This window comes from Nerophis lumbriciformis, linkage group LG10 (genome assembly GCF_033978685.3).
Source record: "Nerophis lumbriciformis linkage group LG10, RoL_Nlum_v2.1, whole genome shotgun sequence".
Classification (NCBI taxonomy): domain Eukaryota; kingdom Metazoa; phylum Chordata; class Actinopteri; order Syngnathiformes; family Syngnathidae; genus Nerophis; species Nerophis lumbriciformis.
In genome coordinates, this window is record NC_084557.2 from 42472060 (window position 1) to 42496044 (window position 23985).

The 23985-nt window shown below is 37.2% G+C and overlaps 1 protein-coding gene across 4 annotated transcripts in view; it reads right to left on the reverse strand.

Annotated features, from left to right (window-relative positions):
• The window catches only part of LOC133612299 (voltage-gated delayed rectifier potassium channel KCNH4-like), a 306771-nt gene that overhangs the window by 201640 nt on the left and 81146 nt on the right, over window positions 1-23985 (reverse strand). For all 4 annotated transcript variants that reach the window (XR_012050648.1, XR_012050647.1, XM_072913958.1 and 1 more), the window contains one exon: window positions 15980-16094. The gene's annotated coding sequence lies outside the window, so the exon portion shown is untranslated. The remainder of the gene's footprint in view (window positions 1-15979; window positions 16095-23985) is intronic.

Below are 23985 nucleotides of genomic sequence, written 5' to 3' on the forward strand. Positions count from 1 at the left end.
CAACACAAATAAAACGTTCAAACAACATACTTTTTGACGACGTTTAATCAATGTCAGGTTGTGACGTTGATTTGACCATTGCATTTTGGTCATTTCCCAACCAATATCCTACAACACAAATACAACGTTGAAACAACATGCTTTTTGACAACGTTTAATCAGTGTCAGGTTGTGACGTTGATTTGACCATTGAATTTTGGTCATTTCCCAACCAATATCCTACAACACAAATACAATGTTGAAACATGCTTTTTGACAACGTTTAATCAATGTCAGGTTGTGACGTTGATTTGACCATTGAATTTTGATCATTTCCCAACCAATATCCTCCAACACAAATACAACGTTGAAACAACATGCTTTTTGACAACGTTTAATCAATGTCGGGCTGTGACGTTGATTTGACCATTGAATTTTGGTCATTTCCCAACCAATATCCTACAACACAAATACAACGTTGAAACAACATGCTTTTTGACAACGTTTAATCAATGTCGGGCTCTGACGTTGATTTGACCATTGAATTTTGGCTATTTCCCAACCAATATTCTTCAACACAAATAAAACGTTCAAACAACATACTTTTTGACGACGTTTAATCAATGTCAGGTTGTGACGTTGATTTCACCATTGAATTTTGGTCATTTCCCAACCAATATTCTACAACACAAATAAAACGTTCAAACATACTTTTTGACGACGTTTAATCAATGTCAGGTTGTGACGTTGATTTGACCATTGCATTTTGGTCATTTCCCAACCAATATCCTACAACACAAATACAACGTTGAAACAACATGCTTTTTGACAACGTTTAATCAATGTCGGGCTCTGACGTTGATTTGACCATTGAATTTTGGTCATTTCCCAACCAATATTCTCCAACACAAATAAAACGTTCAAACAACATGCTTTTTGACAACGTTTAATCAGTGTCAGGTTGTGACGTTGATTTGACCATTGAATTTTGGTCATTTCCCAACCAATATCCTACAACACAAATACAATGTTGAAACATGCTTTTTGACAACGTTTAATCAATGTCAGGTTGTGACGTTGATTTGACCATTGAATTTTGATCATTTCCCAACCAATATCCTCCAACACAAATACAACGTTGAAACAACATGCTTTTTGACAACGTTTAATCAATGTCGGGCTGTGACGTTGATTTGACCATTGAATTTTGGTCATTTCCCAACCAATATCCTACAACACAAATACAACGTTGAAACAACATGCTTTTTGACAACGTTTAATCAATGTCGGGCTCTGACGTTGATTTGACCATTGAATTTTGGCTATTTCCCAACCAATATTCTACAACACAAATAAAACGTTCAAACAACATACTTTTTGACGACGTTTAATCAATGTCAGGTTGTGATGTTGATTTCACCATTGAATTTTGGTCATTTCCCAACCAATATTCTACAACACAAATATAACGTTGAAACAACATGTTTTTTGATGACTTTTAATCAATGTTGGGTTGTGACGTTGATTTGACCATTGAATTTTGGTCATTTCCCAACCAATATTCTCCAACACAAATAAAATGTTCAAACAACATACTTTTTGACGACGTTTAATCAATGTCAGGTTGTGACGTTGATTTGACCATTGAATTTTGGTCATTTCCCAACCAATATCCTACAACACAAATACAATGTTGAAACAACATGCTTTTTGACAACGTTTAATCAATGTTGGGCTGTGACGTTGATTTGACCATCGAATTTTGGTCATTTCCCAACCAATATTCTCCAACACAAATAAAACGTTCAAACAACATGCTTTTTGACAACGTTTAATCAATGTCAGGTTGTGAAGTTGATTTGACCATTGAATTTTGGTAATTTTCCAACCAATATTCTACAAGACAAATATAACGGAAACGGCGTACTTCTTGACAACGTTTAATCAATGTCGGGCTGTGACGTTGATTTGACCATTGAATTTTGGTCATTTTCCCCCCAATATTCTACAACAGAAAATATAACGTTGAAACAACATGCTTTTTGACAACGTTTAATCAGTGTCAGGTTGTGACGTTGATTTGACCATTGAATTTTGGTCATTTCCCAACCAATATCCTACAACACAAATACAATGTTGAAACATGCTTTTTGACAACGTTTAATCAATGTCGGGCTGTGACGTTGATTTGACCATTGAATTTTGGTCATTTCCCAACCAATATCCTCCAACACAAATACAACGTTGAAACAACATGCTTTTTGACAACGTTTAATCAATGTCGGGCTGTGACGTTGATTTGACCATTGAATTTTGGTCATTTCCCAACCAATATCCTACAACACAAATACAACGTTGAAACAACATGCTTTTTGACAACGTTTAATCAATGTCGGGCTCTGACGTTGATTTGACCATTGAATTTTGGCTATTTCCCAACCAATATTCTACAACACAAATAAAACGTTCAAACAACATACTTTTTGACGACGTTTAATCAATGTCAGGTTGTGACGTTGATTTCACCATTGAATTTTGGTCATTTCCCAACCAATATTCTACAACACAAATATAACGTTGAAACAACATGTTTTTTGATGACTTTTAATCAATGTTGGGTTGTGACGTTGATTTGACCATTAAATTTTGGTCATTTCCCAACCAATATTCTACAACACAAATAAAACGTTCAAACAACATACTTTTTGACGACGTTTAATCAATGTCAGGTTGTGACGTTGATTTGACCATTGCATTTTGGTCATTTCCCAACCAATATCCTACAACACAAATACAACGTTGAAACAACATGCTTTTTGACAACGTTTAATCAATGTCGAGCTCTGACGTTGATTTGACCATTGAATTTTGGTCATTTCCCAACCAATATTCTCCAACACAAATAAAATGTTCAAACAACATACTTTTTGACGACGTTTAATCAATGTCAGGTTGTGACGTTGATTTGACCATTGAATTTTGGTCATTTCCCAACCAATATCCTACAACACAAATACAACGTTGAAACAACATGCTTTTTGACAACGTTTAATCAATGTTGGGCTGTGACGTTGATTTGACCATTGAATTTTGGTCATTTCCCAACCAATATCCTACAACACAAATACAACGTTGAAACAACATGCTTTTTGACAACGTTTAATCAATGTCAGGTTGTGAAGTTGATTTGACCATTGAATTTTGGTAATTTTCCAACCAATATTCTACAAGACAAATATAACGGACACGGCGTACTTCTTGACAACGTTTAATCAATGTCGGGCTGTGACGTTGATTTGACCATTGAATTTTGGTCATTTTCCCACCAATATTCTACAACAGAAAATATAACGTTGAAACAACATGCTTTTTGACTAAGTTTAATCGGTGTTGGGTTCTGACGTTGATTTGACCATTGAAATTTGGTAAATTTCCAACCAATATTCTACAACACAAATACAACGTAGAAACAACATGCTTTTTGACAACGTTTAATCAATGTCAGTTTGTGACGTTGATTTGACCATTGAATTTTGGTCATTTTCCAACCAATATTCTACAACACAAATACAACGTTGAAACAACGTACTTTTTGACAACGTTTAATCAATGTCAGGTAGTGATGTTGATTTGACCATTGAATTTTGGTCATTTCCCAACCAATATTCTACAACACAAATACAACGTTGAAACAACATGCTTTTTGACAACGTTTAATCAATGTCGGGCTCTGACGTTGATTTGACCATTGAATTTTGGTCATTTCCCAACCAATATCCTACAACACAAATACAACGTTGAAACAACATGCTTTTTGACAACGTTTAATCAATGTCGGGCTGTGACGTTGATTTGACCATTGAATTTTGGTAATTTTCCAACCAATATTCTACAAGACAAATATAACGGAAACGGCGTACTTCTTGACAACGTTTATTCAATGTCGGGCTGTGACGTTGGTTTGACCATTGAATTTTGGTCATTTCCCAACCAATATTATACAACACAAATACAACGTTTAAACATGCTTTTTGACAACTTTTAATCAATGTCAGGTTGTGACGTTGATTTGACCATTGAATTTGTCTTTTTCCAACCAATATTCTACAACACAGATACAGTATAACGTTGAAACAACATGCTTTTTGACAACATTTAATCAATGTTAGGATTGGACGTTGATTTGACCATTGAATTTTGGTCATTTTCCAACCAATATTCAACAACACGAATACAACGTTGAAACAGCGTACTTCTTGACAACGTTTAATCAATGTTGGCTTCTGCCGTTGATTTGACCATTGAATTTTGGTCATTTCCCAACCAATATTCTACAACACAAACACAACGTAGAAACAACATGCTTTTTGACAACGTTTAATCAATGTCAGGTTGTGACATTGATTTGACCATTGAATTTTGGTCATTTCCCAACCAATATTCTACAACAAAAATATAACGTTGAAACAACATGCTTTTTGACAACGTTTAATCAATGTCGGGCTCTGACGTTGATTTGACCATTGAATTCGGGTCATTTCCCAACCAATATTCTCCAACGCAAATAAAACGTTCAAACAACATGCTTTTTGACAACGTTTAATCAGTGTCAGGTTGTGACGTTGATTTGACCATTGAATTTTGGTCATTTCCCAACCAATATCCTACAACACAAATACAACGTTGAAACAACATGCTTTTTGACAACGTTTAATCAATGTCAGGTTGTGACGTTGATTTGACCATTGAATTTTGGTCATTTCCCAACCAATATCCTACAACACAAATACAACGTTGAAACAACATGCTTTTTGACAACGTTTAATCAATGTCGGGCTGTGACGTTGATTTGACCATTGAATTTGGGTCATTTCCCAACCAATATTCTCCAACACAAATAAAACGTTCAAACAACATACTTTTTGACGACGTTTAATCAATGTCAGGTTGTGAAGTTGATTTGACCATTGCATTTTGGTCATTTCCCAACCAATATCCTACAACACAAATACAACGTTGAAACAACATGCTTTTTGACAACGTTTAATCAATGTCGGGCTCTGACGTTGATTTGACCATTGAATTTTGGTCATTTCCCAACCAATATTCTCCAACACAAATAAAACGTTCAAACAACATGCTTTTTGACAACGTTTAATCAGTGTCAGGTTGTGACGTTGATTTGACCTTTGAATTTTGGTCATTTCCCAACCAATATCCTACAACACAAATACAATGTTGAAACATGCTTTTTGACAACGTTTAATCAATGTCAGGTTGTGACGTTGATTTGACCATTGAATTTTGATCATTTCCCAACCAATATCCTCCAACACAAATACAACGTTGAAACAACATGCTTTTTGACAACGTTTAATCAATGTCGGGCTGTGACGTTGATTTGACCATTGAATTTTGGTCATTTCCCAACCAATATCCTACAACACAAATACAACGTTGAAACAACATGCTTTTTGACAACGTTTAATCAATGTCGGGCTCTGACGTTGATTTGATCATTGAATTTTGGCTATTTCCCAACCAATATTCTACAACACAAATAAAACGTTCAAACAACATACTTTTTGACGACGTTTAATCAATGTCAGGTTGTGATGTTGATTTCACCATTGAATTTTGGTCATTTCCCAACCAATATTCTACAACACAAATATAACGTTGAAACAACATGTTTTTTGATGACTTTTAATCAATGTTGGGTTGTGACGTTGATTTGACCATTGAATTTTGGTCATTTCCCAACCAATATTCTCCAACACAAATAAAATGTTCAAACAACATACTTTTTGACGACGTTTAATCAATGTCAGGTTGTGACGTTGATTTGACCATTGAATTTTGGTCATTTCCCAACCAATATCCTACAACACAAATACAACGTTGAAACAACATGCTTTTTGACAACGTTTAATCAATGTTGGGCTGTGACGTTGATTTGACCATCGAATTTTGGTCATTTCCCAACCAATATTCTCCAACACAAATAAAACGTTCAAACAACATGCTTTTTGACAACGTTTAATCAATGTCAGGTTGTGAAGTTGATTTGACCATTGAATTTTGGTAATTTTCCAACCAATATTCTACAAGACAAATATAACGGAAACGGCGTACTTCTTGACAACGTTTAATCAATGTCGGGCTGTGACGTTGATTTGACCATTGAATTTTGGTCATTTTCCCCCCAATATTCTACAACAGAAAATATAACGTTGAAACAACATGCTTTTTGACAACGTTTAATCAGTGTCAGGTTGTGACGTTGATTTGACCATTGAATTTTGGTCATTTCCCAACCAATATCCTACAACACAAATACAATGTTGAAACATGCTTTTTGACAACGTTTAATCAATGTCGGGCTGTGACGTTGATTTGACCATTGAATTTTGGTCATTTCCCAACCAATATCCTCCAACACAAATACAACGTTGAAACAACATGCTTTTTGACAACGTTTAATCAATGTCGGGCTGTGACGTTGATTTGACCATTGAATTTTGGTCATTTCCCAACCAATATCCTACAACACAAATACAACGTTGAAACAACATGCTTTTTGACAACGTTTAATCAATGTCGGGCTCTGACGTTGATTTGACCATTGAATTTTGGCTATTTCCCAACCAATATTCTACAACACAAATAAAACGTTCAAACAACATACTTTTTGACGACGTTTAATCAATGTCAGGTTGTGACGTTGATTTCACCATTGAATTTTGGTCATTTCCCAACCAATATTCTACAACACAAATATAACGTTGAAACAACATGTTTTTTGATGACTTTTAATCAATGTTGGGTTGTGACGTTGATTTGACCATTAAATTTTGGTCATTTCCCAACCAATATTCTACAACACAAATAAAACGTTCAAACAACATACTTTTTGACGACGTTTAATCAATGTCAGGTTGTGACGTTGATTTGACCATTGCATTTTGGTCATTTCCCAACCAATATCCTACAACACAAATACAACGTTGAAACAACATGCTTTTTGACAACGTTTAATCAATGTCGAGCTCTGACGTTGATTTGACCATTGAATTTTGGTCATTTCCCAACCAATATTCTCCAACACAAATAAAATGTTCAAACAACATACTTTTTGACGACGTTTAATCAATGTCAGGTTGTGACGTTGATTTGACCATTGAATTTTGGTCATTTCCCAACCAATATCCTACAACACAAATACAACGTTGAAACAACATGCTTTTTGACAACGTTTAATCAATGTTGGGCTGTGACGTTGATTTGACCATTGAATTTTGGTCATTTCCCAACCAATATCCTACAACACAAATACAACGTTGAAACAACATGCTTTTTGACAACGTTTAATCAATGTCAGGTTGTGAAGTTGATTTGACCATTGAATTTTGGTAATTTTCCAACCAATATTCTACAAGACAAATATAACGGACACGGCGTACTTCTTGACAACGTTTAATCAATGTCGGGCTGTGACGTTGATTTGACCATTGAATTTTGGTCATTTTCCCACCAATATTCTACAACAGAAAATATAACGTTGAAACAACATGCTTTTTGACTAAGTTTAATCGGTGTTGGGTTCTGACGTTGATTTGACCATTGAAATTTGGTAAATTTCCAACCAATATTCTACAACACAAATACAACGTAGAAACAACATGCTTTTTGACAACGTTTAATCAATGTCAGTTTGTGACGTTGATTTGACCATTGAATTTTGGTCATTTTCCAACCAATATTCTACAACACAAATACAACGTTGAAACAACGTACTTTTTGACAACGTTTAATCAATGTCAGGTAGTGATGTTGATTTGACCATTGAATTTTGGTCATTTCCCAACCAATATTCTACAACACAAATACAACGTTGAAACAACATGCTTTTTGACAACGTTTAATCAATGTCGGGCTCTGACGTTGATTTGACCATTGAATTTTGGTCATTTCCCAACCAATATCCTACAACACAAATACAACGTTGAAACAACATGCTTTTTGACAACGTTTAATCAATGTCGGGCTGTGACGTTGATTTGACCATTGAATTTTGGTAATTTTCCAACCAATATTCTACAAGACAAATATAACGGAAACGGCGTACTTCTTGACAACGTTTATTCAATGTCGGGCTGTGACGTTGGTTTGACCATTGAATTTTGGTCATTTCCCAACCAATATTATACAACACAAATACAACGTTTAAACATGCTTTTTGACAACTTTTAATCAATGTCAGGTTGTGACGTTGATTTGACCATTGAATTTGTCTTTTTCCAACCAATATTCTACAACACAGATACAGTATAACGTTGAAACAACATGCTTTTTGACAACATTTAATCAATGTTAGGATTGGACGTTGATTTGACCATTGAATTTTGGTCATTTTCCAACCAATATTCAACAACACGAATACAACGTTGAAACAGCGTACTTCTTGACAACGTTTAATCAATGTTGGCTTCTGCCGTTGATTTGACCATTGAATTTTGGTCATTTCCCAACCAATATTCTACAACACAAACACAACGTAGAAACAACATGCTTTTTGACAACGTTTAATCAATGTCAGGTTGTGACATTGATTTGACCATTGAATTTTGGTCATTTCCCAACCAATATTCTACAACAAAAATATAACGTTGAAACAACATGCTTTTTGACAACGTTTAATCAATGTCGGGCTCTGACGTTGATTTGACCATTGAATTCGGGTCATTTCCCAACCAATATTCTCCAACGCAAATAAAACGTTCAAACAACATGCTTTTTGACAACGTTTAATCAGTGTCAGGTTGTGACGTTGATTTGACCATTGAATTTTGGTCATTTCCCAACCAATATCCTACAACACAAATACAACGTTGAAACAACATGCTTTTTGACAACGTTTAATCAATGTCAGGTTGTGACGTTGATTTGACCATTGAATTTTGGTCATTTCCCAACCAATATCCTACAACACAAATACAACGTTGAAACAACATGCTTTTTGACAACGTTTAATCAATGTCGGGCTGTGACGTTGATTTGACCATTGAATTTGGGTCATTTCCCAACCAATATTCTCCAACACAAATAAAACGTTCAAACAACATACTTTTTGACGACGTTTAATCAATGTCAGGTTGTGAAGTTGATTTGACCATTGCATTTTGGTCATTTCCCAACCAATATCCTACAACACAAATACAACGTTGAAACAACATGCTTTTTGACAACGTTTAATCAATGTCGGGCTCTGACGTTGATTTGACCATTGAATTTTGGTCATTTCCCAACCAATATTCTCCAACACAAATAAAACGTTCAAACAACATGCTTTTTGACAACGTTTAATCAGTGTCAGGTTGTGACGTTGATTTGACCTTTGAATTTTGGTCATTTCCCAACCAATATCCTACAACACAAATACAATGTTGAAACATGCTTTTTGACAACGTTTAATCAATGTCAGGTTGTGACGTTGATTTGACCATTGAATTTTGATCATTTCCCAACCAATATCCTCCAACACAAATACAACGTTGAAACAACATGCTTTTTGACAACGTTTAATCAATGTCGGGCTGTGACGTTGATTTGACCATTGAATTTTGGTCATTTCCCAACCAATATCCTACAACACAAATACAACGTTGAAACAACATGCTTTTTGACAACGTTTAATCAATGTCGGGCTCTGACGTTGATTTGATCATTGAATTTTGGCTATTTCCCAACCAATATTCTACAACACAAATAAAACGTTCAAACAACATACTTTTTGACAACGTTTAATCAATGTCAGGTTGTGACGTTGATTTCACCATTGAATTTTGGTCATTTCCCAACCAATATTCTACAACACAAACATAACGTTGAAACAACATGTTTTTTGATGACTTTTAATCAATGTTGGGTTGTGACGTTGATTTGACCATTGAATTTTGGTCACTTCCCAACCAATATTCTACAACACAAATAAAACGTTCAAACAACATACTTTTTGACGACGTTTAATCAATGTCAGGTTGTGACGTTGATTTGACCATTGCATTTTGGTCATTTCCCAACCAATATCCTACAACACAAATACAACGTTGAAACAACATGCTTTTTGACAACGTTTAATCAATGTCGAGCTCTGACGTTGATTTGACCATTGAATTTTGGTCATTTCCCAACCAATATCCTACAACACAAATACAACGTTGAAACAACATGCTTTTTGACAACGTTTAATCAATGTTGGGCTGTGACGTTGATTTGACCATTGAATTTTGGTCATTTCCCAACCAATATCCTCCAACACAAATAAAACGTTCAAACAACATGCTTTTTGACAACGTTTAATCGGTGTTGGGTTTGGACGTTCATTTTACCATTGAAATGTGGTCATTTTCCAACCAATATTCTACAACACAAATATAACGGAAATGGCGAATCTTTTATAATTCAGTTTTTCTCATAATGGTAACCATATCAGTTTTGAAGCAATCATGGACAAGGGCGACAAAACATAATAGTTTTGCATGTATTTAGTAAATTTCGGTCATCTGGGCACTGTGAGTCCCTTAAATTTGGGAAGCCTGTAGGCCCCACTTTGGGCACCCACTGGTCTAAATCAGAGGTGCCCATTACATCGATCGCGAGTTACCGGTCGATCGCAAAGGGTGTGTCAGTCCATCGCCAGGCATTACAAAAATAAACCTAAAAATGATCGATTATCAATCTTCACCAAGACGTCAGTTTCGTCACTTGATTGACATTCACGGCACCCGAAGGTCTTGTGAGATGACGCTGCCTACTGTGAGCTCATTATTAAGAAAAAATGACCGACAGGAAGGCGAGAAACACTTTTTATTTCCACAGACTCTCGCGCCGACACAGACTCTAATGACCGACTGCACAGTTCCTACCTTCACAATAAAAGCGCTGCTTCATCCTGCCTGCGCTAACAAAATAAGAGTCTCAGAAAGCTAGCCCACACAAGCTAGCAAGCTTCAGAGTTTGCTGCCTATGTATTTCTTGTAAAGTGTATAAAGAGGAGTATGGAAGCTGGACAAATAAGATGCCAAAAACGACCACTTTCATGTGGTATTGGACAGAAAGGAGGACTTTTTTCTCCTCCATTTGAAAATGTGGACAGTGGCGCAGTGGGAGAATGGCTGTGCGCGACCCGAGGGTCCCTGGTTCAATCCCCACCTAGTACCAACCTCGTCATGTCCGTTGTGTCCTGAGCAAGACACTTCACCCTTGCTCCTGATGGGTGCTGGTTAGCGCCTTGCATGGCAGCTCCCTCCATCAGTGTGTGAATGTGTGTGTGAATGGGTAAATGTGGAAGTAGTGTCAAAGCGCTTTGAGTACCTTGAAGGTAGAAAAGCGCTATACAAGTACAACCCATTTATCATTTATCATTTATAAGCAATACTGTCTGATTCCAGTCAATGCAAGTCATCAGAATCAGGTAATACACCAACTTATATTCTTGTCTTCATGAAAGAAAGGAATATACAGTCGCAATCAAAAGTTTACATGCACTTGTAATAATAATAATAATAATAACTGGGATTTATATAGCGCTTTTCTAAGTACCCAAAGTCGCTTTACATGTAGAACCCATCAATCATTCACACCTGGTGATGGTAAGCTACTTTCATAGCCACAGTTGCCCTGGGGTAGACTGACGGAAAGATCATAAAGTCATGGCTGTCTTGAGTTTCTAATAATTTTTACAACTCTTATTTTTTTGTGATAGAGTGATTGGAGCACATACTTGTTGGTCACAAAAAACATTCATGACGTTTGGTTCTTTTATGAATTTATTATGGGTCTACTGAAAATGTGAGCAAATGTGCTGGGTCAAAAGTATACATACAGCAATGTTAATATTTGGTCCCTTGGCAAGTTTCACTGCAATAAGGCGCTTTTGGCAGCCATCCACAAGCTTCTGGCAAGATTCTGGATGAATTTTTGACCACTTCTCTTAACAAAATTGGTGCAGATCAGTTAAATTTGTTGGTTTTCTGACATGGACTTGTTTCTTCAGCATTGTCCACACATTTAAGTCAAGACTTTGGGAAGGCCATTCTAAAACCTTCATTGTAACCTGATTTAGCCATTCCTTTACCACTTTTGACGTGTGTTTGGGGTCATTGTCCTGTTGGAACACCCAACTGCGCCCAAGACCCAACCTCCGGGCTGATGATTTTAGGTTGTCCTGAAGAATTTGGAGGTAATCCTCTTTTTTCATTGTCCCATTTACTCTCTGTAAAGCACCAGTTCCATTGGCAGCAAAACAGGTCCAGAGCATAATACTACCACCACCATGCTTGACGGTAGGCCTGGTGTTCTTGGGATTAAAGGCCTCACCTTTTCTCCTCCAAACATATTGCTGGGTATTGTGGCCAAACAGCTCAATTTTTGTTTCATCGGACATCACATGGACAAAGACCTTCTGGAGGAAAGGTATGTGGTCAGATCAAGAAATTTAGCTGAACTGCACCAATTTTGTCATGAGGAGTGGTCAAAAATTCAACCAGAAGCTTGTCTGAAGCTTGTGGATGGCTACCAAAAGCACCTTATTGCAGTGAAACTTGCCAAGGGACATGTAAGCAAATATTAACATTGCTGTATGTATACTTTTGACCCAGCACATTTGCTCACATTTTCAGTAGACCCATAATAAATTCATAAAAGAAGCAAACTTCATGAATGTTTTTTGTGACCAACAAGTATGTGCTCCAATCACTCTATCACAAAAAAATAAGAGTTGTAGAAATGATTGGAAACTCAAGACAGCCATGACATTATGTTCTTTACAAGAGTATGTAAACTTTTGACCACGACTGTGTATGTGTTAAATATGCTTGTATGATCATTAAACATTTTTAACTTCTTAACAAAAATGTCACTTTCATACATAAATACATATAAATGATATACAAACCCCGTTTCCATATGAGTTGGGAAATTGTGTAGATGTAAATATAAACGGAATACAATGATTTGCAAATCATTTTCAACCCATATTCAGTTGAATATGCTACAAAGACAACATATTTGATGTTCAAATATGTGTTTTTTTTTTGCAAATAATCATTAACTTTAGAATTTGATGCCAGCAACACGTGACAAAGAAGTTGGGAAAGGTGGCAATAAATACTGATAAAGTTGAGGAATGCTCATCAAACACTTATTTGGAACATCCCACAGGTGAACAAGCAAATTGGGAACAGGTGGGTGCCATGATTGGGTATAAAAGTAGATTCCATGAAATGCTCAGTCATTCACAAACAAGGATGGGGTGAGGGTCACCACTTTGTCAACAAATGCATGAGCAAATTGTTGAACAGTTTAAGAAAAAACGTTCTCAACCAGCTATTGCAAGGAATTTAGGGATTTCACCATCTACGGTCCGTAATATCATCAAAGGGTTCAGAGAATCTGGAGAAATCACTGCATGTAAGCAGCTAAGCCCGTGACCTTCGATCCCTCAGGCTGTACTGCATCAACAAGCGACATCAGTGTATAAAGGATATCACCACATGGGCTCAGGAACACTTCAGAAACCCACTGTCAGTACCGTATTTTCCGCACTATAAGGCGCACCTAAAAACCACAAATTTTCTCAAAAGCTAACAGTGCGCCTTATAACCCGGTGCGCTTTATTACGATTCATTTTCATAAAGTTTCGATCTCGCAACTTCGGTAAACAGCCGCCATCTTTTTTCCCGGTAGAACAGGAAGCGCTTCTTCTTCTACGCAAGCAACCGCCAAGGTAAGCACCCGCCCCCATAGAACAGGAAGCGCTTCTTCTTCTACTGTAAGCTACCGCCCACCCCCGGAAGAAGAAGAAAAAACGCGCGGATATCACCGTACGTTTCATTTCCTGTTTACATCTGTAAAGACCACAAAATGGCTCCTACTAAGCGAAAAGGATCCGGTTCATAAAAAGACGCAATCTCTCCATCCGCACACGGATTACTACCGTATTTCACAGCAACTGATATTCCTGTGAACCGCACTGTGGAACGGGAGCACGTACGGTGAATATTCGCACCACAGGGAATGAGAAGTCATCCTTCACTGTGGTTCTAGCTTGCCATGCTAACTTCCACCCATGGTGATATTCAAAAGGAAGACCTTGCCAAAAGAGACCTTTCCAGCCGGCGTCATCATAAAAGCTAACTCGAAGGGATGGATGGATGAAGAAAAGATGAGCGAGTGGTTAAGGGAAGTTTACGCGAAGAGGCCGGGTGGCTTTTTTCACACAGCTCCGAAGGCGAACACACCTTCACTAAGACGGGCAGACAGCGCCGGACGACATACGCCAACATTTGCCAGTGGATCGTAAATGCCTGGGCAGATATTTCGGTCACAACTGTGGTCCGAGCTTTCCGGAAGGCAGGATTCACAGAACTACTGGACAACAGCGACACTGACTCCGATGACTTCGACGAGACGGAACCGGCCATTTTGGATCCCACGCTTGCGCAACTTTTCAATTCGGACACCGAAGACGAAGAATTCGAAGGATTTACGAATGAAGAATAACTTCAGAAGGTGAGCGCTATGTTTATTTTGTGTGTTGTGACATTAACGTTCGAGCAACATTATGTTGCTATTGCTCTACACCATTTTGAATTTTACTATGTTTGTGATTGCACATTTGCGTACATTTTGGGACAGAGTTGTTAGAACGCTGGTTTTCAATATATTATTAAAGTTTGACTGAACTATCTGACTGTTTTTTTGACATTCCCTTTAGCGCAGCGTAGGCGCGGCTTATAATCCGGGGCGGCTTATTGGTGGACAAAGTTATGAAATATGTAATTCATTGAAGGTGCGGCTAATAATCCGGTGCGCCTTATAGTGCGGAAAATACGGTAACTATAGTTGGTCGCTACATCTGTAAGTGCAAGTTAAAACTCTCCTATGCAAGGCGAAAACCGTTTATCAACAACACCCAGAAACGCTGTCGGCTTTGCTGGGCCCGAGCTCATCTAAGATGGACTGATACAAAGTGGAAAAGTGTTCTGTGGTCTGACGAGTCCACATTTCAAATTGTTTTTGGAAACTGTGGACGTTGTGTCCTCCGGACCAAATAGGAAAAGAACCATCCGGATTGTTATAGGCGCAAAGTTGAAAAGCCAGCATCTGTGATGGTATGGGGGTGTATTAGTGCCCAAGACATGGGTAACTTACACATCTGTGAAGGTGCCATTAATGCTGAAAGGTACATACAGGTTTTGGAGCAACATATGTTGCCATCCAAGCAACGTTACCATGGACGCCCCTGCTTATTTCAGCAAGACAATGCCAAGCCACGTGTTACATCAACGTGGCTTCGTAGTAAAAGAGTGCAGGTACTAGACTGGCCTGCCTGTAGTCCAGACCTGTCTCCCATTGAAAATGTGTGGCGCATTATGAAGCCTAAAATACCACAACGGAGACCTCCGGACTGTTGAACAACTTAAGCTGTACATCAAGCAAGAATGGGAAAGAATTCCACCTGAGAAGCTTAAAAAATGTGTCTCCTCAGTTCCCAAACGTTTACTGAGTGTTGTTAAAAGGAAAGGCCATGTAACACAGTGGTGAACATGCCCTTTCCCAACTACTTTGGCACGTGTTGCAGACATGAAATTCTAAGTTAATTATTATTTGCAAAAAAAAAAAATAAAGTTTGTGAGTTTGAACATCAAATATCTTGTCTTTGTAGTGCATTCAATTGAATATGGGTTGAAAAAGATTTGCAAATCATTGTCTTCCGTTCATATTTACATCTAACACAATTTCCCAACTCATATGGAAACGGGGTTTGTATATGAATGAGGTACATCCCCTCGATTTGGTCAATTGAAAAGTAGCTCGCCTGCAGAAAAAGTGTGGGAAGATGCCAATCCTGGGCCTTGAGTTTTACGTGGACTCTCCAAAAGAAGATTACCCGGAAAAGGAATTTAGGGAATGAGATTTGTGAAGAGCCTCTTACCTTAAGACAACCGTTCCAAAAACATTCCCCTCAAGACAGCATCGCATTTCCCCATCAGGTGTGGAAAGAAGTGTACTGGCACGGACCCAGGTTGATGGTCCTGGAGAACATGACCCTGCACGGAAAGACACATTCCATGATTGCACTGTCACCCAAGTCAACTTGCCATTGCTGATGCCAAACACAAACTCATTGAAAAAGTGGTCTCCTTGAAGCATTTAACAGGTCTTTTAAAAAAGAGAGCCTGAGAGTGCGGTTGACCTCATTTTATTAAAAGTATTTCTGCTCGATTTTCATTTCATCGCAGCAGCGTGACTTGTTGCATTACAGCCGAGCAGCAAACTGAAGATGTGCAGCCGCGGTGGGTGGACTCCATGCAAATGCTTCCCGCTGCCAAGGAAAAAGGAAGATAATCCAGAAAAGGGATTATCTATATTGCAGGGAAGGAATTTATAGAAAATGTCTCAGAGGCAACATCTCTAAAGCGCTGCAAGGCTTCAGACTGTTTTTTACTTGAACTCTCAGACTAAGTCAGTGGTTTTGCCAGAAGAATACACGTAGCGTCAATAGAATATGCATCCTGAAGACAGACTGATGGTAAGGACTCGGGGAAAAACAGAAAGCAGAGGTCTGTTTTGGCTTCTTATCAGGGCAACACAAGGAATCTTAATTGTAGTGAACATTATCTGCTCTGTGTCGTCTCAAAGACTCTGGGAATGTTCAATGAAGCATTTTTTTTCTTAATAAAAATAAATACATTTCAAAAAAATTATAAAAGGAATACATAGATCCAGTCGGTTTTAATAAAATTAATATGTAAAAACAAAGGAATATAGTATGACTTCTTTAAACATAAAAATAAATACATTTTAAAAAAGTATAAAAAGAATATATAGTCTTTTTTAATAAAATAAATATATACAAAAATGTATGTATCTTTTTTAATAAAATATATATCCAGTCTGTTTTAATAAAACAAATGTGTAAAAAAAATGGTATTTAAAAAAAAGAAATGTAGTATGTCTTTAAAAAAAAAAAAAAATTTTTTTTAAAGTATACATTTTGTAGTTAAGATAGGCTCCAGCGCCCCCCGCGACCTCAAAAGGGACAAGCGGTAGAAAATGGATGGGATGGATGTTTTAATAAAACAAATGTGTAAAAAAAAATGGTATTAAAAAAAAGGAATGTAGCATGTCTTTTTTTTTCTTAATAAAAATAAATACATTTCAAAAAAATTATAAAAGAAATACATATATCCAGTCTGTTTGTATAAAATAAATATGTAAAAAGAAAGGAATATAGCATGACTTCTTTAAACATAGAAATAAATACATTTTAAAAAAGTATAAAGGGAATATATAGTCTTTTTTAATTAAAAAAAATATATACAAAATTGTATGTATCTTTTTTTTAAAGAAAGGAAGATAGCATGTCTTTAGAAAAATACAAATAAGTGAAAAATTATAAAATATATATCCAGTCTGTTTTAATAAAACGAGTATGAAAAAAATGGTATTAAAAAAAAGAATGTAGCATGTCTTTAAAAAAAAAAAATATTAAAAAGTTTACATTTTGTAGTTAAGATAGGCTCCAGCACCCCCCGCGACGCCAAAAAGGAGAAAAGCGGTAGAAAATGGGTGGGATGGATGTTTTAATAAAACAAATGTGTAAAAAAATTGTATTAAAAAAAAAAGGAATGTAGCATGTCTTTTTTTTTCTTAATAAAAATAAATACATTTCAAAAAAATTATAAAAGGAATACATATATCCAGTCTGTTTGTATAAAATGAATATGTAAAAAGAAAGGAATACAGCATGACTTCTTTAAACATAGAAATAAATACATTGTAAAAAAGTATAACGGGAATATATAGTCTTTTTTAATAAAAAAAATATATATACAAAAATGTATATCTTTTTTTAAAGAAAGGAAGGTAGCATTTCTTTAGAAAAATACAAATAAGTAAATACATTTTGAAAAATTATAAAATATATATCCCCCCCCCCCCCGACCCCAAGGGAATAAGCGGTAGAAAATGGATGGATGGACAAAACATTTTTAAAACATTTAAAAAAGAAGGCACATACTTTTTTATTTCAATTTAAAAAATGTTTACAAATATTTTAAAAAAAAAAGGAATGTAGCAAGTTCAGAAGTGGGCCATGATCTGCAGAAGCACATAAATAAGGACTAGTATCTCATTTCATCACTTAGTCCTTAGATGGTAATACAGAGTGAAAAGCAGATGTTCCATTGGTCTCCAGTAAGAGACCAAAGCCTCACTTTTAAGGTCAAAATTTGGTTTATTTTCGGTAAGTTTTCTTTAGGAAAGACACACATTTTCATTTTCAGGGAATTACATTTTCCTCCAGCCTAAAGTTCCCGCTTGTAGCCCAGTTCCCCATCTCTATTAAACTCTGCTTTCGTCTTATCCACTTGTCCTTTTATTCAAACAAGACATTTTATGATGGAAGATGCTTTTTTTTTTTTTAAGTTTTATTGCTCGCCGTGACTCTCGCCAGCTAAAGGCTGGGCTGCACTAAATGTGTTTACAAAGTGGATGTGTGGCTTTGACTAGGGATGTAATAATATGCACATTTCATATCAAAGATAACTTTGACCAAAATGATTACGCAGGGCCACCCCTGGCTACATTTGGGCCCTTAGGAGCCCCCCCAACCCACCCTATTTGCAAAAAGTCTTCACACTTTATTCATGTGAAACTATTTTTATACTTTTTTAAATCATACATTTCGTACTGAAACAAATTCATTTGAAAGACATGTATTTAATGTGTATTCATGTTTTTTTAGTGTAAACTAACTAATTAAAACATACGTTTACGATCCTTCCTGAGCTCGAACCCTTGCCTTACAAGACCAGCATTAACACGGTGCGCCACAGCCAAACCTTTAGGGGAAATCTGCCTTAATATTCTTATCAGTGACCGGATGCAATGGACGTCGAGTGGGTCTGACATAATAGTGTGAGAGTCCAGTCCATAGTGGATCTAACATAATAGTGAGAGTCCAGTCCATAGTGGATCTAACATAATAGTGTGAGAGTCCAGTCCATAGTGGATCTAACATAATAGTGAGAGTCCAGTCCATAGTGGATCTAACATAATAGTGTGAGAGTCCAGTCCATAGTGGATCTAACATAATAGTGAGAGTCCAGTCCATAGTGGATCTAACATAATAGTGTGAGAGTCCAGTCCATAGTGGATCTAACATAATAGTGTGAGAGTCCAGTCCATAGTGGATCTAATATTATAGTGAGAGTCCAGTCCATAGTGGATCTAATATTATAGTGAGAGTCCAGTCCATAGTGGATCTAATATAATAGTGTGAGAGTCCAGTCCAAAGTGGATCTAATATTATAGTGAGAGTCCAGTCCATAGTGGATCTAACATAATAGTGTGAGAGTCCAGACCATAGTGGATCTAACATAATAGTGTGAGAGTCCAGTCCATAGTGGATCTAACATAATAGTGTGAGAGTCCAGTCCATAGTGGATCTAACATAATAGTGTGAGAGTCCAGTCCATAGTGGATCTAACATAATAGTGTGAAAGTCCAGTCCATAGTGGATCTAACATAATAGTGAGAGTTCAGTCCATAGTGGGGCCAGCAGGAGACCATCTCGAGCGGAGACGGGTCAGCAGCGCAGAGACGTCCCCAACCGATGCACAGGCGAGCGGTCCACCCCGGGTCCCGACTCTGGACAGCCAGCACTTCATCCATGGCCACACAACCACACTACACTCCCCTTAGTAGCTAGCCACCAGGTAGCCACGCTGCTTATTGCGCAATACCTACGGTAGCCCAGAATGCACATACACATTGCCGGGAGCGGGGGAAGAAAATAGATTTTTGACAAATGAGAATCGATACCGAATCATATTACGTGAGAATGGAGATTTGAATTTGAATTGATTTTTTCCCACACCCCTATATATATATATATATATATATATATATATATATATATATATATATATATATATATATATCTTAGGTCAGGAAAAAACACAGAGGCTATTTCATCCCTACAAGCCTGTTTCGCAGGTTTCCCTGCCCTTCAGTTGATTATATATATATATATATATATATATATATATATATAATAAAATCCCCTGAAGAGCAGAAAATCAACAAGGTTTCCCTGCTCTTCAGGGGATTTTATTATATATATATATATATATATATATATATATATATATATATAATAAAATCCCCTGAAGAGCAGGGAAACCTTGTTGATTTTATATATATATATATATATATATATATATATATATATATAAAATCAACAAGGTTTCCCTGCTCTTCAGGGGATTGTATTATATAAATATATATATAAAATAAAATCCCCTGAAGAGCAGGGAAACCTGCGAAACAGGCTTGTAGGGATGAAATAGCCTCTGTGTTTTTTCCTGACCTAAGATAGATATATCTTAGGTATATATATATATATATATATATATATATATATATATATATATATATATATATATATATATATATATATAGATTTAATAAAATCAACTGAAGAGCAGGTTTCCCTGCTCTTCAGGGGATTTTCTGGTATACGGTCAGGTTTAGGCCTGCCTCAGGGAAGAGGACGTCCCTGCCATGCACAGTCCGCCTTAGGCCTGTCGCACCTCCACCGGTGCCTGTGATGGACTGTGCATGGCAGGGACGTCCTCTTCCCTGAGGCAGGCCTAAACCTGACTGTGTACCAGAAAATCCCCTGAAGAGCAGGGAAATCTGCGCTTCAGTTGATTTTATTAAATCTATATATATATATATATATATATATATATATATATTATAAAATCCCCTGAAGAGCAGGGAAACCTGCAAAACAGGCTTGTAGGGATGAAAATAGCCTCTGTGTTTTTTCCTGACCTAACGTACATATATTCCGCTCTACTCCGGTATTGAGCACTGTATAACGGATAAGCCACAGAAACCTTGATTGTAATATATATATATATATATATATATATATATATACACACACACACACACACACACACACACACACACACACACACACACACACACACACACACACACACACACACACACACAATATGCGTTTATTCAGTTTGTAAAGATAAAGCGTTTCCTAATGATAAAGGTAAAAGAGGGGTTGTGTGTTTTACTTCCGGTTTATGCGACTTCCTATTGTGAGAACGCCCGTGTATGATGATTCTCCACTTCCAAAACGTTGACCTATTATAGTACATACAGCCTGCCGTTACAAAGCACACAATTGAATAGCTTAGTTCAGGGATTCTCAAACTGTGGTACGCGTACTACTCGTGGTACGTGGGCGCCATCTACTGGTACGCCAACTCAGTCTGTAAATATGTACTGTACATGGAGTATCATTCTTGATGTTTGTGCATCGTGTGTAATGCTACAGCGGTTAAAAATATTAAATATACTTGTTAATGAAGACTTAGGCCTACTACGCTACTGTATTTAATGGTACTTGGCGAGCCAAGTGTTTTCTGAGGTGGTACTTGGTGGGAAAAGTTTGAAAACCTCTGGCTTATTTGCTCAGACATTTTGGGGTATGTCGTTTGTAATGGGGATTAAAATGTTAATAGGTCTTATATCCATGATAGCATTTTAGATTAGACACATTTTATAGGGATTAGCGCACTAACTGCCAGCTTTAGTAACCAGGGTGTTAGCTGCTTTTCTCGGAGATGATTAGTAAATAAATCGGTAATAAATCACAGTTTTAAAATAATTAACATATAAAAAACAGTAATACTAACCGTGGGATATTTTACCGCAATTAATGCTGGTAATTATTACATCCCTAATTGTGAGGCAGTTATGAGGGGACTCGGTAAAAAAAAAATAAAATAAAAAAATCACATTATAAATACATGTTCCATTACACCCAAGCGAGCCTCCAGTGAGCTTGGTGGCACAGCGGCCACAAGAAAAAAAAATGCTTTTAATGTTTGTCTTTCCCTAAGCTCTCTTGGTTCCCCAACCAGGAAGCCATAAGCCTCCGACCCGCCGGAGGGACGCAGAACTGTGAGAGCATTGTCTGCCGTCAAGCCCTGCTTACAGTTTCCTGACTGCATTTACACATTTCCTAATGAAATTACCCCCGACTCGCTGCCCTACCTATTGGCGCGACTTAAAAAAGGTTTGTCATACAGAAAAGCAGGGCCACCTTTGTCCAGTTTTAATGGCACTCCTGTGACAGCCAGCCAAACTGTAAAACTGAAGAACCTCATATACCCAGTGATCCAACTTGAATTGAACGGGTGGAGCAGGATCCATCAACTGGCGTCCCTTGGGCTAAATCCGAGTTCAGTTCAAATTTTTATTTATTTTTTTAACATATGAAGGATCTTTGGCTATGGTCTTTAGAGCAGGGGTGCCCACACTTTTCCTGCAGGCGAGCTACTTTTCAATTGACCAAGTCGAGGTGATCTACCTCATTCATATATATCAGGCCTGGGCAATTATTTTGACTCGGGGGCCACATTTAGAGAAAAAAATGTGTCTAGGGGCCAATATATCTATTTTTAGGGACACTAATACAAAACTTCACGATAATGTCTGATTGAATGCTAAAACCATCATGACAGACCGCCTTAAAAAACGTAATGGAATTTCACATTTTTCTATGATTGATAAAACATTGAATATTGACAAAATATGAATGTCACACCCCCTTTCGATCGACATATTTTACAATCAGGTGAAACGCAATAAAAATGCAACAAACGGTGAAATGTGAACGCGAAGGGTACAAAATAAACCCACCTACAATCTGATATATCACTAAGCTTTAGAACTTTGTTGTGAAAAGCTCCTTCCGCGTCTGTGGATACGCTTCCCGCCCACACTGCTTGGTGCCTCGTCTAAGCTGCTGTGACATAGATTACCATAGTAACTAATTAGATGACCATAGTAACTAAGTAGAAAACCATAGTAACTGGTATATCATCCATAAGCGCAGATTCCAACCATTGAAATATTTTGTATAGTTCAAGACTTACGGTCATTAGAAAACATCACTGCACATCATAATGGCAGCTACAGTTTCCATCTTAAACATCTAATAAAAATATTTGGGAATTCCGGCGGGCCAGACTGAAAAGCTTAACGGGCCGCATGTGGCCCCTGGGCCTTAATTTGCCCAGGTCTGATATATATAATTTATATTTATTTATTGAAAGAGACATTTTTGTTAACAAGTTAAAGGTGTTTAATGATAATACAAGCATGTTTAACACATATAGATTCCTTTCTTTCATGAAGACAAGAATATAAGTTGGTGTATTACCTGATTCTGATGACTTGCATTTATTGGAATCAGACAGTAGTGATGATAACGTCCACATTTTCTAATGGAGGAGAAAAAAAGTCCTCCTTTCTGTCCAATACCACATGAAAGTGGTTGGTTTTTGCCATGTTATTTGTCCAGCGTCCATACTCCTTTTTATACACTTTACAAGAAATACATTGGCGGCAAACTCCGTAGCTTGCTAGCTTGTGCACGCCAGCTTTCTGAGACTCTTATTTTGTTAGCACAGGCAGGATGAAGCAGCGCTTTTATTGTGAAGACAGGAACTGTGCAGTCGGTCTTTAGAGTTTTGACAGCAGTCAGTTGAAATAAAAAATGTTTCTCGCCTTCCTGTCGGACATTTTTTCTTAATAATGATCTGGCAGCAGCCAGCGTCATCTCACAAGACCCTCGGGTGCTGTGAATGTCAATCAAGTGACCAAAGTGACGTCTTGGTGAAGATTGATGATCGCTAATTTTTAGGTTTATTTTTTTAATGCCTGGCTTGCGATCGACTGACCCTCCGCCATGGACCGGTAGCTCACGATCGACGTAATGGGCACCCCTGTTTTAGAGTATACAGTAGTGTCCTGGGCATGACGTTAAAGTGCATCCGGCAGTGGAGGCTCCTCTATGGGGTCTTGGGGCACTAGGAGGTTAACCCCTTTATTACTGTTACC